This window comes from Pleurodeles waltl, chromosome 1_1 (genome assembly GCF_031143425.1).
Source record: "Pleurodeles waltl isolate 20211129_DDA chromosome 1_1, aPleWal1.hap1.20221129, whole genome shotgun sequence".
NCBI classification, from domain to species: Eukaryota; Metazoa; Chordata; class Amphibia; order Caudata; family Salamandridae; genus Pleurodeles; species Pleurodeles waltl.
Window position 1 is genome coordinate 928,674,663 of NC_090436.1, and position 14,884 is coordinate 928,689,546.

Here is a 14,884-nt window from a genome sequence, read left to right on the forward strand (position 1 = left end):
TGTCCCACCTTGTCACCCTGTCCATACTTAAACTGCCCCAGCTCCCCTTCATATGCCACATTGGACAATGCACCTGTGAGACTAATAGACTGGACTCTACCATGGACATTCCTCCACATCACCCCTCACCACTTTACAACCCCCTCTAATATTGAGTACTTAAATAAACACCCTTATAGCACAAAAAATCTGGAGCTAACTGTGATTTTGAAATAGTGTATTAGCAATTACAGTGCCAAAATGCTCTTTCAAATGTAATGTCAACATACCTATGTCACGCAGCTCTAGTCCATGAGGAAACAAAGCAGATGTCACACAGTGGGACCCACATCTGTGAAATCGTAAGGGAAAGTGACAACTCAGTGACCATACACTGGGTGAAAATGACAGACAGTAGAGAGGTAATAGATTTAAATTAGATGTAGCAGGCAGGTTAGTCTTCTTACCTGTGTCTTGCAGGATCACCGTGTTCCTGTTGTCGATGTTCTCTTCTTCTGCTTCCTCATCTTCACTGTCCACAGGCTCCACAGCTGCCACAACACCTCCATCTGGACCATCCTCCTGCAGAAAAGGCACCTGTCGTCGCAAAGCCAAGTTGTGAAGCATACAGCAGGCCACAATGATCTGGCATACCTTCTTTGGTGAGTAGAATAGCGAACCACCTGTCATATGGAGGAACTGGAACCTGGCCTTCAGGAGGCCGAAGGTCCGCTCTATAATCCTCCTAGTTCGCCCATGGGCCTCATTGTAGCATTCCTTTGCCCTTGTCCTGGGATTCCTCACTGGGGTCAGTAGCCATGATAGGTTGGAGTAACCAGAGTCACCTGCAAAATGGCGAGGGACAACAGTTAGACACACACTAACTCATAGGGACATCCACAGACCCAGACAACTATTCCCACTGATTTGGGTCCGTGTGCTCACCTAATAGCTACACCTGGTGCCTCTGGAGTTGCCCCATCACATAAGGGATGCTGCTATTCCGCAGGATGTAAGCGTCATGCACTGAGCCAGGAAATGTTGCATTAACATAGGACATGTACTGGTCTGCCAAACACACCATCTGCACATTCATGGAATGGTAACTCTTCCGGTTTCTGTACACCTGTTCACTCCTGCGGGGGGACCAAGGCCACATGTGTCCCATCAATGGCACCTATGATGTTGGGGATATGTCCCAAGGCATAGAAATCACCTTTCACTGTAGGCAAGTCCTCCACCTGAGGGAAAACGGTGTAGCTCCGCATGTGTTTCAGCAGGGCAGACAACACTCTGGACAACACGTTGGAAAATATAGGCTGGGACATCCCTGATGCTATGGCCACTGTTGTTTGAAAAGACCCACTTGCTAGGAAATGGAGTACTGACAGCACCTGCACTTGAGGGGGGATTCCTGTGGGATGGCGGATAGCTGACATCAGGTCTGGCTCCAACTGGGCACACAGTTCCTGGATTGTGGCACGATCAAGCCTGTAGGTGATGATCACATGTCTTTCCTCCATTGTTGACAGGTCCACCAGCGGTCTGTACACCAGAGGATGCCGCCAACTCCTCACATGCCCCAGCGGACCATGCCTATGGAGGAGAACAGCGAGCCAACCAACTCTGCGGTACGTAAAGACAGCTTACTCTGAAAATATTCAGAAATTGAATTTTGCCTGTAATAGTGTTGCGGCAAGGACTAGGTATGTGTAACGCAGTCAAAAATAAAGCCATGTGGGCCCGTGAAATGGTGGCTGCCTGACCTGTAAGGTGGGGCAAGGGGATATGAGGTAACTCCGCCTTGCGTTGTACACCGTTGCGGTAGGCGGTCGAAGACCGCAGCGCAATTCTGCATTGGTTAGCATTGGACCCTATGAGTCCAAGGAGCCAATGACAATGTACGCCGGCGGTGACGGTACGCACCGCTGCGGACATGACCACCATTTTCTCTCTGTTCAATCACTCAAAACCTGATCTTCGACAGGAGAGGACCTACACTGCAAGTGCTGCTGTGACCTCAGTCTGGAAGACAGCGGCTCGTGTGTCTGGGGGAAGGGCCCCTGCATTCAGCATGGAGGAGTTGGAGAAACTAGTGGATGGGGTCCTCCCCAGGTACACGCTACGCTACGGTCCTCCAGACAAACAGGTAAGTACACTGTGAGCATGCTGTATGGGCAATGCCTGTGTGGAGTGGGGTGGATGAAAGATGGGGGGGTGAGAATGAGGTGTGCATGAAACGACAGTAAGTGCATGTGCATCATGGCAAGGGTAGGGATGCGATCCAATGACTGAGACGGTGCAGTTGGTAATTACTGCTCTTTTTCCCCTGGACAATTCCTGTAGGGCAGTGCCCACCAGAAGAAGGACATCTGGCGTGCCATCGCCAAGCAAGTCCGGACCCTGGGAGTCTACCACAGACGGAGCACCCACTGCCAGAAAAGATGGGAGGACATTCGCAGCTGGAGCAAGAAGACGGCGGAGGCCCCGCTGGGGATGGCCTCCCAATGTGGGAGGGGTGCCCGTTGCACCATGACCCCCCTGATGTTCAGGATCCTGGCGGTGGCGTACCCGGAGTTGAATGGGCGCTTGAGGGCATCACAGCAGCCACAAGGGGGTGAGTACACTCATTCTGCTGATTCAGAGCGCATTGTAGGTGTCTGGGTGGGGGAGGTGGGCTGTGGGTTCCCTTAGGCCAGGGCGAGTTTGGTAGTTAAGTTCCCTTCTTCAGGCAGGCCCTGTGGCACCCCACCCCACCTGTGTACAGTGCCAACTACACCTAGTCAGGCTCCTGTGACATCCATGTGTGCAGAAATCGACCATAGCCTTGCAAACCATGTCCTAGGGATTGAATAGTGGACCCCAAGTGCGCGGCGTAGTGCAAGGGGGTTCTGTGTCTGTCAAGTCCGCCAACAGTAGCGGTATTGCATGCACTCAACATGTCTTTCTTCTGTCCCCCCCCTTTTTGTGGTCTCCCTCTTCTTGTGTGCACTAGCTTCATCAGGCAGGGGAGCCGTGGCACCGGAGCAGGAGGGAGCTGCATCCCACATGGCCCTGGAGGGTTAGACTATGGACTCCGAATTCACCAGTGGGACGGAGGGCGAGGGGAGCTCCACGGCGGGGACAGGAGCTGACACCAGCGAGACGGACTCCTACTTTGATGAGAGCTCCCTTGTGGTGGCGGCACCATCTGTGCCTCTACATCTACAGGTACAGCCGCCACCCCCCTACCAGCACCGCCCTCCCAGCAGCCCCTCAGGCCCTGCCCCAGTCACCCCTGCTGCCCTCAGTGAGGAGGCCATTGACCTCCTCAGGTCCCTCACTGTTGGGCAGTCTACCATTTTGAATGCCATCCAGGGTGTAGAGAGGCAGTGGCAACAAACCAATGCATTCCTGAAGGGCATTCACTCTGGTCAGGCAGCCCTTCAGCGAGGTTTTCAGACTCTGGCCTCAGCACTGATGGCAGCCATTGTCCCTGCCTCTAGCCTCCCCCCTCCAACTTCCTCCACCCAGACCCACACGCCTGTACCTCAGCCTATCCCAAGCACACCATCAGACCAGCATGCACACACCTCAACACACAAGGGAAGCTCTGGCAAACATAAGTACCACACATTCCACAGGCACTCATGCAAGCATAAGACACATGCAGACACACCAACATCCACTGCCTCCACTGTGTCCCCCTCCTCCTCATCTCCCTCCTCCCTCCCTGTCTCGTCTCCACTCACACCTGCATCCACTACATCCTCAGCCACTACGTCCATCACCAGCACACACACTACCACACCCCGCTCACGTGCAGTCACTACCCCCACTACCATTCACACTTCCCCTGTGTACTCTCCCAGTGTGTCTGTGAGGCCACCTCCCAAGGTACACAAACGCAGCCACACACCCACCCAACAGCCATCCACCTCACGACGGCATCCAGCCCATGCACCTTCACCCAAAGTCACCAAACCTACACCTCCAACAACCACTACCTCTTCCTCCACTCCCAAACCCCCTCTATCTACCCCTCCCAGTGTTCCTAAGAAACCGTTCCTGTCCAACCTTGACCTCTTTCCCTCACCTCCCACACCTCTTCAGTCTCCTAGGGCCCGACTCTCCAGGTCCCAACCTAGCACCTCAACCACAACATTGGCAGGACCAGTGGTGCCAGTAGTCACCTGATTATGGAGTGCACCAGGCAGCAGGGCAGCCAGTGTGTTAAGGAGCCAGAGCATGGACAGTCCCCCACCTGTCAAGCATCAAAAGTTGTCCAGTGCCCTGCGGGAGAGGGGAAAAAATCAGCCACCAAAGCCGCTCCCAGGGGTCCAGTTAGGAGTGTGGAGACAGCTGCAACACCATCCAAGGTGGGGAAGGGGCACAGTAAAACCGGCAAGTCTGGGAAGATCAGCACAGCAGACAAGACCGCCAGCAGCCCCGCTGCCACAGACAGGACCGCCAGCAGCAGCCACACTACCCAGGAGAAGACCGCCAGCAGCCCCGCTGCCACAGACAGGACCGCCAGCAGCAGCCACACTGCCAGGAGAAGACCGCCAGCTGCAGCCCCGCTGCCTAGGAGGCGACCGCCAGCAGCCACACTGCCCAGGAGAAGACTACTAGCAGCAGCCCCGCTGCCCGGGAGGTGACTGCCAGTAGCCCCTCTGCCACAGACAGGACCGCCAGCAGCAGCCACACTGCCCAGGAGAAGACCGCCAGCAGCAGCCCTGCTGCCCAGGAGGTGACCGGCAGAAGCCCCGCTGCCACAGACAGGACCGCCAGCAGCATCCCGCTGCCCAGAAGGCGACCTCTAGAAGCAGCCCTGCTGCCCAGGAGGCGACCGCCAGCAGCCTTGCTGCCACAGACAGGACCGCCAGCAGCAGCCCCGCTGCCACAGACAGGACTGCCAGCAGCAGCCACACTGCCCAGGAGAAGACTGCCAGCCGCAGCTCTGCTGCCCAGGAGGCGACCACCAGCAGCACCGCTGCCACAGACAGGACTGCCAGCATCAGCTACAATGCCCAGGAGAAGATCGCCAGCAGCCGCCCCGCTGCCCAGGATGCAACCGCAAGCAGCCCCACTTCCACAGACAGGACCGCCAGCAGCAGCCCCATTGCCCAGGAGGCGACTGCCAGCAGCTCCGCAGGCCAGGACAAGACCGCCACAAGCTGAACCGCTGGCAAGGACACCGCCGCCAGCACCCCCGCAGGACAGGACAAGACAGTCACCAGCTGAACCGCTACCAAGGACACCACCGCCACAAGCACCGCTGCCAAGGACACCGCCGCCACCTGCACTGCTGAACAGGACAAGACCGCCACAAGCACCGCTGCCAAGGACACCGCCGCCACCAGCACTGCTGAACAGGACAAGCACCACTGAACAGGACACTGCCGCCACTAGCACCGCAGGCCAATGAGCGCCAAAAGCTCTGACGCTACTGAGACCGCCACGAGCAGGATGAAGCACTCTGGGCACAAAGCCCCCTCCAGAACCAGTGGAGATTTACAACCACTACCTCTGTCCTTGGCAAGATGAAGCACTCTGGGCACAAAGCCCCCTCCAGAACCAGTGGAGAAGAGCATCCACTACCTCTGTCCTTGGCAGGATGAAGCACTCTGGGCACCAAGCCCCCTCCAGAACCAGTGGAGATTTACATCCACTACCTCTGTCCTTGGCAGGATGAAGCACTCTGGGCACCAAGCCCCCTCCAGAACCAGTGGAGAAGAGCATCCACTACCTCTGTCCTTGGCGGGATGAAGCACTCTGGGCACCAAGTCCCCTCCAGAACCAGTGGAGAAGAGCATCCACTACCTCTGTCCTTGAAAGGATGAAGCACTCTGGGCACCAACCCCCTCCAGAACCAGTGGAGAAGCGCATCCACTACCTCTGTCCTTGGCGGGATGAAGCACTCTGGGCACCAAGCCCCCTCCAGAACCAGTGGAGAAGCACATCCACTAGCTCTGTCCTTGGCAGGATGAAGCACTCTGGTCACCCCCTCCAGAACCAGTGGAGAAGAGCATCCACTACCTCTGTCCTTGGCAGGATGAAGCACGCTGGGCACCAAGCCCCCTCCAGAACCAGTGGAGAAGAGCATCCACTACCTCTGTCCTTGGCAGGATGAAGCACTCTGGGCACCAAGCCCCCTCCAGAACCAGTTGAGAAGAGCATCCACTGTAGAGATTTGTGAGACTGTGGCTTTGCACTCCCCAGGATTGAACAGTGGGCAACCCACCCACTGTAGAGACTTGTGAGACTGTGGCTTTGCACTCCCCAGCAATGAACAGTGGGCAACCCACCCACTGTAGAGACTTGTGAGACTGTGGCTTTGCACTCCCCAGGAGGCAGCAGTGGCTATGGAGCCCCCTCGTGGATCTGGCATTGTGCACTCAACCAGCTGAGGTGCCCTCCTTCCTTTCCCCCTGAGGTGCCTGTTTTATTTCCAACTGATGCCCCTGGAGTGTTCTTTACGTCTTGTTCGGGTATTGAGTATGGGCCTCGACCATGCCTTTTGGGCCCAGTGATCCACGGACTATGATGGTGGAATCCCTTGGACTTGTGTTCTTGGTGTATATAATTGTATATAATATAAATGTACATATTTGTAAATATTTTTGTTGTAGGTAATTGAATATATCACAATTATTCGACTCATTTCCTTTTGTCCTTTCATTCTTCCAGGGGGGGTTGTGTCAATATGTATTAGCATGTGTGTTGTAGTGGATGAGGGTTGGGTGGGGGTGTTGCGTGTGTGTGTCACTGTTTTTTCCCTCCCCCCTCCCCTGTGTCGTAGGTGCAGTACTCACCGTTGTCTTCGCCGCTGGCATTCATGCTCCTGGTAGAGGAGCAGGAAGATAAAGGCTGGCAGAATCTGGAGCTCCGGTTCCATGGTGTCCTGATTCGTCGTGGGGTGTGTAGAGGTGAGCGTTTTCCCTTCGAAGTCCTGTTTCTGCCGTGTTTTTTTTTCGCAGTGGATCCACCCCGGAAAAGGTGGCGGATTAGTGGGTTGTAATAGTATGGGCGGTACATTGTCCTCCGCCTGTCTGTTGGCGGTTACCACCGTGGCGTTTGTTTGTACCGCCGTGGCGGTCAGAGTGTTAAAGTGGCTGTCGATGTTGGCAGTTTCTGCCACAGTCGTAATTCCATTTTTTTTACCGCAGGCCTGTTGGCGGTTTTACCGCCGCTTTAACACCGACCGCCAGGGTTGTATTGATCCCATAGTCCCTTATAATGACGTTGGCAGTAAATCCCACTTACTGCCAAGCTGACGGCCCCCAACTTACTGCCGCCACAGTGGATATCCGTTAACCATACAATGGCACACACACACACCAATCAGACTGAATTTAGCCACACACACAAACCTGCCAGACCAAAGGTCAGTGATAAACTGGCGGTGTCAAAACCCACATTTTTACGGCAACTGAACTACGCCCACCACATTATGACCCACGAATCACCATGGCGGACATTTAACGGCAGTAAACCATTGGCGGTACATACCGCCGCGCTCAAAATGGGCACACACAAACAAAACAACACTACATTGGCCAATTCAAACAACACCCACCTAACACCCATAAGCACACCACTCCCACCCACCCTGATACCTGCTATCCATCACCCACTGGGATCCCCCCTCTTGTGCAAGTGCTATCAGTACTCCATTTCCTGGCAACTGAATCTTTCCAAGTGACAGTGGGCTTATCATCAGGAATGTCACAGCCAATGTTCTCAATAGTGCTGACAAGAGTGTTGTCTGTCCTGATAAAACACATGTGGAGCTACATTGTTTTCCCCCAGGTTGAGTATTTGGCCACAGTGAAGGCCCAGTTTTATGCAATGGGATAAATCATCAACATAATTGGGGCAATTGATGGAACACATATTGCATTTGTACCCCTCCTAGCAGAATCGTAAGAGTTTTCACTCCATAAATGTTCAGATGGTGTGCATGGCGGACCAGTACATCTCCCACGTCAATGCTAAGTATCCTGGGTCAGTGCATGATGCCCTTGAAGAAGAATGTTATAATGAGGCACATGGGTAAACCAGAAGGATCATTGAAAAGACCTTTGGCCTCCGGAAGGCCAGGTTCTGGTGCCTCCATCTAACAGGTGGTTCCCTGTGCTACTCACTCAAGAAGGTCTACCAGATAGTGGTAGCATGCTGCATGTTGCATAACCTAGCCCTCAGATGCCATGTCCCATCCCTGCAGGAAGAGGAGGCTAGAGATGTCCATGTGCCAGCAGTAGACCCTGTGGACAGTGAGGATGAGGAGACAGAGGATGATGATGAGGACAACAGAACATATATGATCCGACAATACTTCCAATGACACACAGTTAGGACAGTGTTACTTTACATTTCAATGACTTTGGTTGTAATTTGGGTGGCAATGGCATGCTGATATTTCCAACTTCTATGCCCACTTACTGTTCCCTCTGGCAATTCATTTTGCAGATGTTAGTGACCTGACATATAATCCTAATGTGATCACTACAGCCAGCTACAGATCATTAATCTATGCTCATTCTCTGTGCAGTTAATTTGCAATGTTTGTACCTGTTTCAATGAATACATGTTTGATATACATGACATACTCTAAATATTTTGTTTGTCAAAGGGTGTTTATTGAAGTGTATTTATATAGAGGGACACGTGCAATGGGCTGGGGTGATGATGGAGGAAAGTCCAGGGTATTTTTCCAGTCTGTTTGTAGCACAGGTGCTTTGTCCAAGGGAGCATACGAAGGGGATCAATGGCACTTCAAGGTGGACAGGATGACTGAGTGGGACACAAGGGTAACAATCAGGATAGTCTCATAGTATATATTTAAGTAGTAATAGTGGGACAGGACTTAAGTATTGGCTTTAAAACAAGGAATTCTTACAAGTAAATAGCTGAGCTTTACAGAGGAGTAAAAAGGGCTTCTAGGGGTGCTAAAAATTGACTTTGGGAGGGGCATGCATACACCCACAGAAGAGTAAACTCTCTGTTATTTACAAACAATCCTTCTAGTACTACAGAAGCTAAAAACACCCAAAACAATAGTAAATATATTTTATTTCAGGGCTGGAGTAAGTCTAGGACCACACATAATCAACATTGGCACTGTAACATCCTCCCCAGAAGGTAATGGATGTAAAGACTTAAAATAAAACCCCATGAGAAACAATGTTAAGATACATTCTAAGGCTGAATATGTTCTTCATCACTGAATCATTGTTTGATGCAAACTTTCAAGTTATCATTTATCTATTTGTCCCATCTGACTCTGTGACCATCAGAGTAAATAGTTCCAAACATCCTTGGGGTGGAGTACCATTAATTCAACATAAAAAACTTTGAATCACCTAAAGTTGCCAAAAACTAATCTGCAACTCCAAAATTAATTTTCATACCGTCTACCAACCCCCTCACAAAACTTTAATCACAGGTTTCACAGAGTGTCTAACCCAACAACAAGTATCAAACTCAGGGATCATCTAATATAGGGACATTAACACCAGTGGGTAGAACTTTCCTTCTGGCTCGTAAAACCAGCACTATTGAAGACATTTAGCTAGGCTAATTCACACATAGATCTATGGCTCCTATAAGGCAAAACAAATGATCTAATCATTCATGCTTTTACTCACACAACCCTCTGATCCCCATCACCTTCCACTTGTATAGTACTCTAATCATGCAACGATCAACACAATAGTTTTCCCTAAAGGAGCCTTCAAATCAATCTCCAACATGAACTGTTATGAGCAATAAATAATATCACCATGGTTTCAGACTTTTATAATGCTGTGAATAAATAATTAATTTCCCATGCACCTATGGTTTCCTGGGAAAAGCACCTCTAACAAGGATGAAGACCATTACCAAGAAATATAATACCTTGTATTCTATTGGTCTGTTCCATCCAAGAAGAGGTAATAGGATAATTCTGGCAATCTGAAATTTAAAGAAGACAACAAACCTACATCAAAGATGATGGGAGAAATGCTTGAAAAATCTCTAAACTGCAAGGCAGGTCTGTTTCTAGAGTGGCAAAGTTGGACAAAAACAGTGAACTTGAATGCTACCCAGTGTGATTGAAAGTGATTTTGATTTTAGATAGATGCAAGCATTCAACCCATCACCACCTTGTGTGTATGGTGTAACCTACTCTGTGACCATGGCCAGACTTGGTTTCCTCACTCGCTGTGCATAAGGCTCTAAGCTATACCTCTCAGATGAGGCCAAAGAAAACCAAAACCAGTCTGGGGATACTTACATTGCCTTCTGGAGGGACCTTCGCCTAGCAGTTCCCACGAGGAGCAGAGTCAGTACTGATCTACATAGTCCAGAGTGGCACAATGGTTGGCAAACATGAGTTAGAATGCTAGCTAGAGTGAGTTCCGGTCATTCAGGATATTTGCAAGCATTGCTCCCATCAACTATTGTGTGTTTGATGTAACGCCCTAGTACAAGGATAGACCCAGAAAAAGATTGATTGCTGTCAATGCTGCTGGATTCAAGCTATACCTCACTGATGAGGCCTAACATGGGGGAAACCCGTCTTCGTTGCCACCCTTCTAGAGGGGCAGTTGACAGTGGACTGTTCCTGAGAGGAGAAGGGTAGGCAATGCTTGATTTGTGCCAGTGGTTTCTGGTGCTCGGCACGGGCACTTAATTGTCAACACTGGCACTTCTGACAGTCTACTACCTGGTAGAATTATTTGTCTAATGTAAAGATGATGCACACCATCACTTGTTTAATAATACAACAAATGAGTGATATCTGTTACCCAGGCCATTCTTAAAGATATGAGGGTCTGAAATAATATGAAATGTCACACTTCTAGGAGTGTGTGGTTAGTCGTAATGTTGATACTGTCTTTGACAATGCTGGAAGGAGCAATGGGTGGTGCAAGCTGCAGTGGCCTCCTGATGAGGGCCTGAAACATTTTCTTTTTACAAGTTAACCACTTAGGGTAGGTACTGATTTGCATGAGGTAGGTATCTGTTTAGAGTGGCTCCATGGGCAAAAAGCAAATGGATGGAAGTTTACCAAGAGTGATTGCCAGTGGTTTAGACTATTTTGATGCATTGATCCCATCACCTTTTGTGCATTTGAATCAAAGAGGACAGTTTGCTCTCTTGCTGCTCTCAAAAAAGAAAAGAATAAAAGAAAATATGTACATGTTACTCAATCACAAGCCCTAGAGAGTTATATAAATGGGTAACATTAAACACACCTCAAGATTATAGAACCCTGACCATTTTAAAACTGCCTAACAGCATGATTTTATTATTTATTTTACAAGAAAGTCAAACTAATTTGGAATTCCATACCCTCTCAGTATACTATTCTCCAGCCTCTCTCCTCGCAAAAAACAATGCCAGTCAATGAAATAATGTCCTATTTATCTCCGAAACAACCCTGACTGACTTAGTCTGAAACATTAGTCAGTTATTAACTATACACCAGACACATGGTACCTGGTGCTCACAAACATTCAACTCTAACTTCAAGGTGCTCCCTGTTGATGTTAGAGTAAAGGTTAAGGTGGGATGCATTGCCTACAAGGTTTTAGGAGCTCATAGGGCATCACTTAAAAAAATCAACAGAGTTCATATCCTCAGACCAGCTAAGCAAGCCTTCTCTGGAAAGTGATTTAAAATTAATTACCAGCATGTATAGGACTGTCGGAATCCTCACTCAGTTTCCATAAAAAATGTAATTCTTTTCTATTTGAACTATTTAACAAGAAATATTTTTCAAGCTCTTCTATATTTTAAAACCATAGTACCAAAGGGCCTGATTACGATCGCTGCGACATTGCCAATATGGTGGGAATGAGGCTGCCATCAAGGCAGCAGCCTTACCCCGTTGCATTGCGATATTTCCACTGGGCTAACCGGAGGAAACGTCATATTATGACGATTCCATTGGTCAGCCCTGTAGAAAGAATGGGACAGTGAGGCCAATGCCATTGCACACGAGCACCCTCGGAATGCAACTGTCTTCAGAAAAGACCGTGCATATTCCAAGGGTGATGGTAGGGGGGGCCCCTGCGCTGCCCACGACATAGTCACAAATGCCATAGAAAGGCTGGTGGAAAGGTGAGTCATGTTCAGCACGGTGGTACCAAACTCAATACCGCAGCGCCTGACCATGACTCTAATCACTGCCAACCTGTTGCAATCCTTGATCCCAGCAGAGGCAGTGGTCTTCTGGCGGTCCAACTGACAGAAACGTAATCAGGTGTTTGGACCACCAGGAGTGCAGTGGTTCAACCACCACAACCAGTTTGGCTGTCCTTGGACCGGTAAACTCGTAATTAGGCCCTAAATGTCCTGTGTTTCTTCGATTTACTCCTCATTTATCATTCTTCTTCTTTCACTCCTCCTTCCTAAACTGCTCCTGTTTCCAAATCTCCATCTATTCCTGGTCATGCCTAATATTTCTTCATATGTGTCTGACCTGATCGCACTTATGAATAAATAAATCAATAAATGAACATGTATGCATATATTTATGTATTTACATTGTATTTCCATAGCGAGAACATAGTCAAAAGCCAGCTGAATTATTAGAACATGAATGTTAAAAAAGCATCTTGGTGCTAAATTGAATTCAACTAACAGGTGACGAACAAGGCAAGTAAAGCAATGCGACTAGGAAAATAGATATGTTTCTATGGGTTTTCTACACTTATTGTGAGAAGAGATGGATGTTAACCTAAACGGTAAGGAGTTAAACAGCTGAGGGCCTCAAAAGCTATGTATCTGCCACTACTTCTACCTTTCCTTACTCTTGCAATCAAGAAGAGCAAACAAATATTAACTGATGATTCTGCAAAGGTGTGTTAGTTTGAAACACACAGACCAGAGGAGACTTTTCAGTTTGATAGTAAACCTTATCATTACGGCACACGTTCTTAAAAGAAATCCTACATAGCAGCCAATGAAAGCTGACAGGTTAAAGCGATGTGTCAAATTCTTTATCACCCACCAGCAATTTTAATTGCAAAGTTTTTCGCTCATTGAAGCTGGTGAAGTAGGGTCTCTGGGAGTCAATATAGAAAATAATGCAATAATTTAATTTGGATGAACCACAACAAGAAGATACTTGCCCACGGAGATATGGAAGAATAAACCGAAGGTATTTCATCAAAAGATTAAGGGGGTGATTCCGACCCTGGCGGTAAATACCGCCAGGGCCGTGGTCCGCTGGAGCACCGCCAACAGGCTGGCGGTGCTCCTTTGGGCATTCTGACCGCAGCGGTACGGATTCCGACCCCCATACCGCCATCCTGTTCCTGGCGGTTTCGGCCGCCAGGAACAGGATGGCGGTATGGGGTGTCGTGGGGCCCCTGGGGGCCCCTGCAGTGCCCATGCCAATGGCATGGGCACTGCAGGGGCCCCCGTAAGAGGGCCCCACTTAGAATTTCAGTGTCTGATTAGCAGACACTGAAATTCACGACGGGTGCTACTGCACCCGTCGCACCCCTTCCACTCCGCCGGCTCCATTCGGAGCCGGCTTCCTCGTGGAAGGGTGTTTCCCGCTGGGCTGGCAGGCGGCCTTTTGGCGGTCGCCCGCCAGCCCAGCGGGAAACCCAGAATGACCGCCGTGGTCTTTTGACCGCGGTACGGTCTTCTGGCGGTTCCCGCTTGGCGGGCGGCTCCCGCCGCCCGCCAAGCTTGGAATGACCCCCTAAGTTGTTAAAAAATAATACACTACCAAATTAACCTGAACATGCCATTGACTGTTGTGACTACAGAAAAATCACAAGCGCCTTTACTGACTCTGCTGGAAAAGGAGCCTGGCTGATCTGTCCAGGCCATAGATGACCTGATGATCGTCCAAGATTTTTTCCAATCACTAACAATTCATTGTTGGTATTTATTTAGAAAATTTCAAGACAGACAGTTCTGTGCCACAAGTAGACATTGTGGGAGCATCAAAAAAGTCCGACTAATGCTTTGAACAAATGATAATTTGATTATTTGCATATGAGATCACAGAACAGCCAAAAGACGTAATGATAATTTATTGAGGCTGCATATAGTTGTTAGAAAATTGGTTACAAAGAGAAACCCTGTATATAATGTGATGGGGTTTGATCAATAAGGAGGTGTAACCATTAATTGTTTATGATCTCCACGAAATGAGATAAAACAGCATACAATCTGTCCTTGCATTCTACTAGCCTTTAGACCTGTTATCAAGATGTTATGGTCTCCCATACTGAATGCAGTGGACAAGTCAAGAAGGATCAAGACTGCAGAGTTTCCTTGATCAGTGATCTATCAAAGCACATCGACTGCTAAAACTAGAGTTATTTTCATGCCTCTTTCTCCTCTAAAACCCAGCTGCCTTTGAACAAGAAATTAATTTCTTCTACGTGCTCAGTGAATTGTGTAGCTACTATCCACTGTCAGTAAGCTTACCTAGTAATAGCAGAACTGTAATTGGGCAATAGTTTGCCACGTTGCTGCTATCCAGATTAATTATTTCAAGAGAGGCCTGGCTGTTCTTCTCTTCATTTGTCCAGGACCGCCAGATATTAAAGACGGAGATTATTTTACTCACCATTGGTTTCACTGTCTTACTGGACCCTTTGCAAAAAATAATAAAAGCAACTGTTGTCAGGGGAACCTATTTAACCTTTAGCACAGTCTCTGTCTCTTTCTAGTCTGGCAAACTGAAAAATGGCCAGGCAAAAGACTTGCCTTGGTGCTCCAGATCAAGTGATAATACATTAATCTTCGTGATCGAGCTACTCTTGAACCCCCATAGATGTTTTTGTATTTTTGCAATAGTAAAATTTGCTAATTCATCACATAAGACCTGATATAGTAAACTTTCAATTTTGAACACGGAGACGAAATACATATTTGCAAGGCACTAAGGCCCATATTTATACTTTTTGAC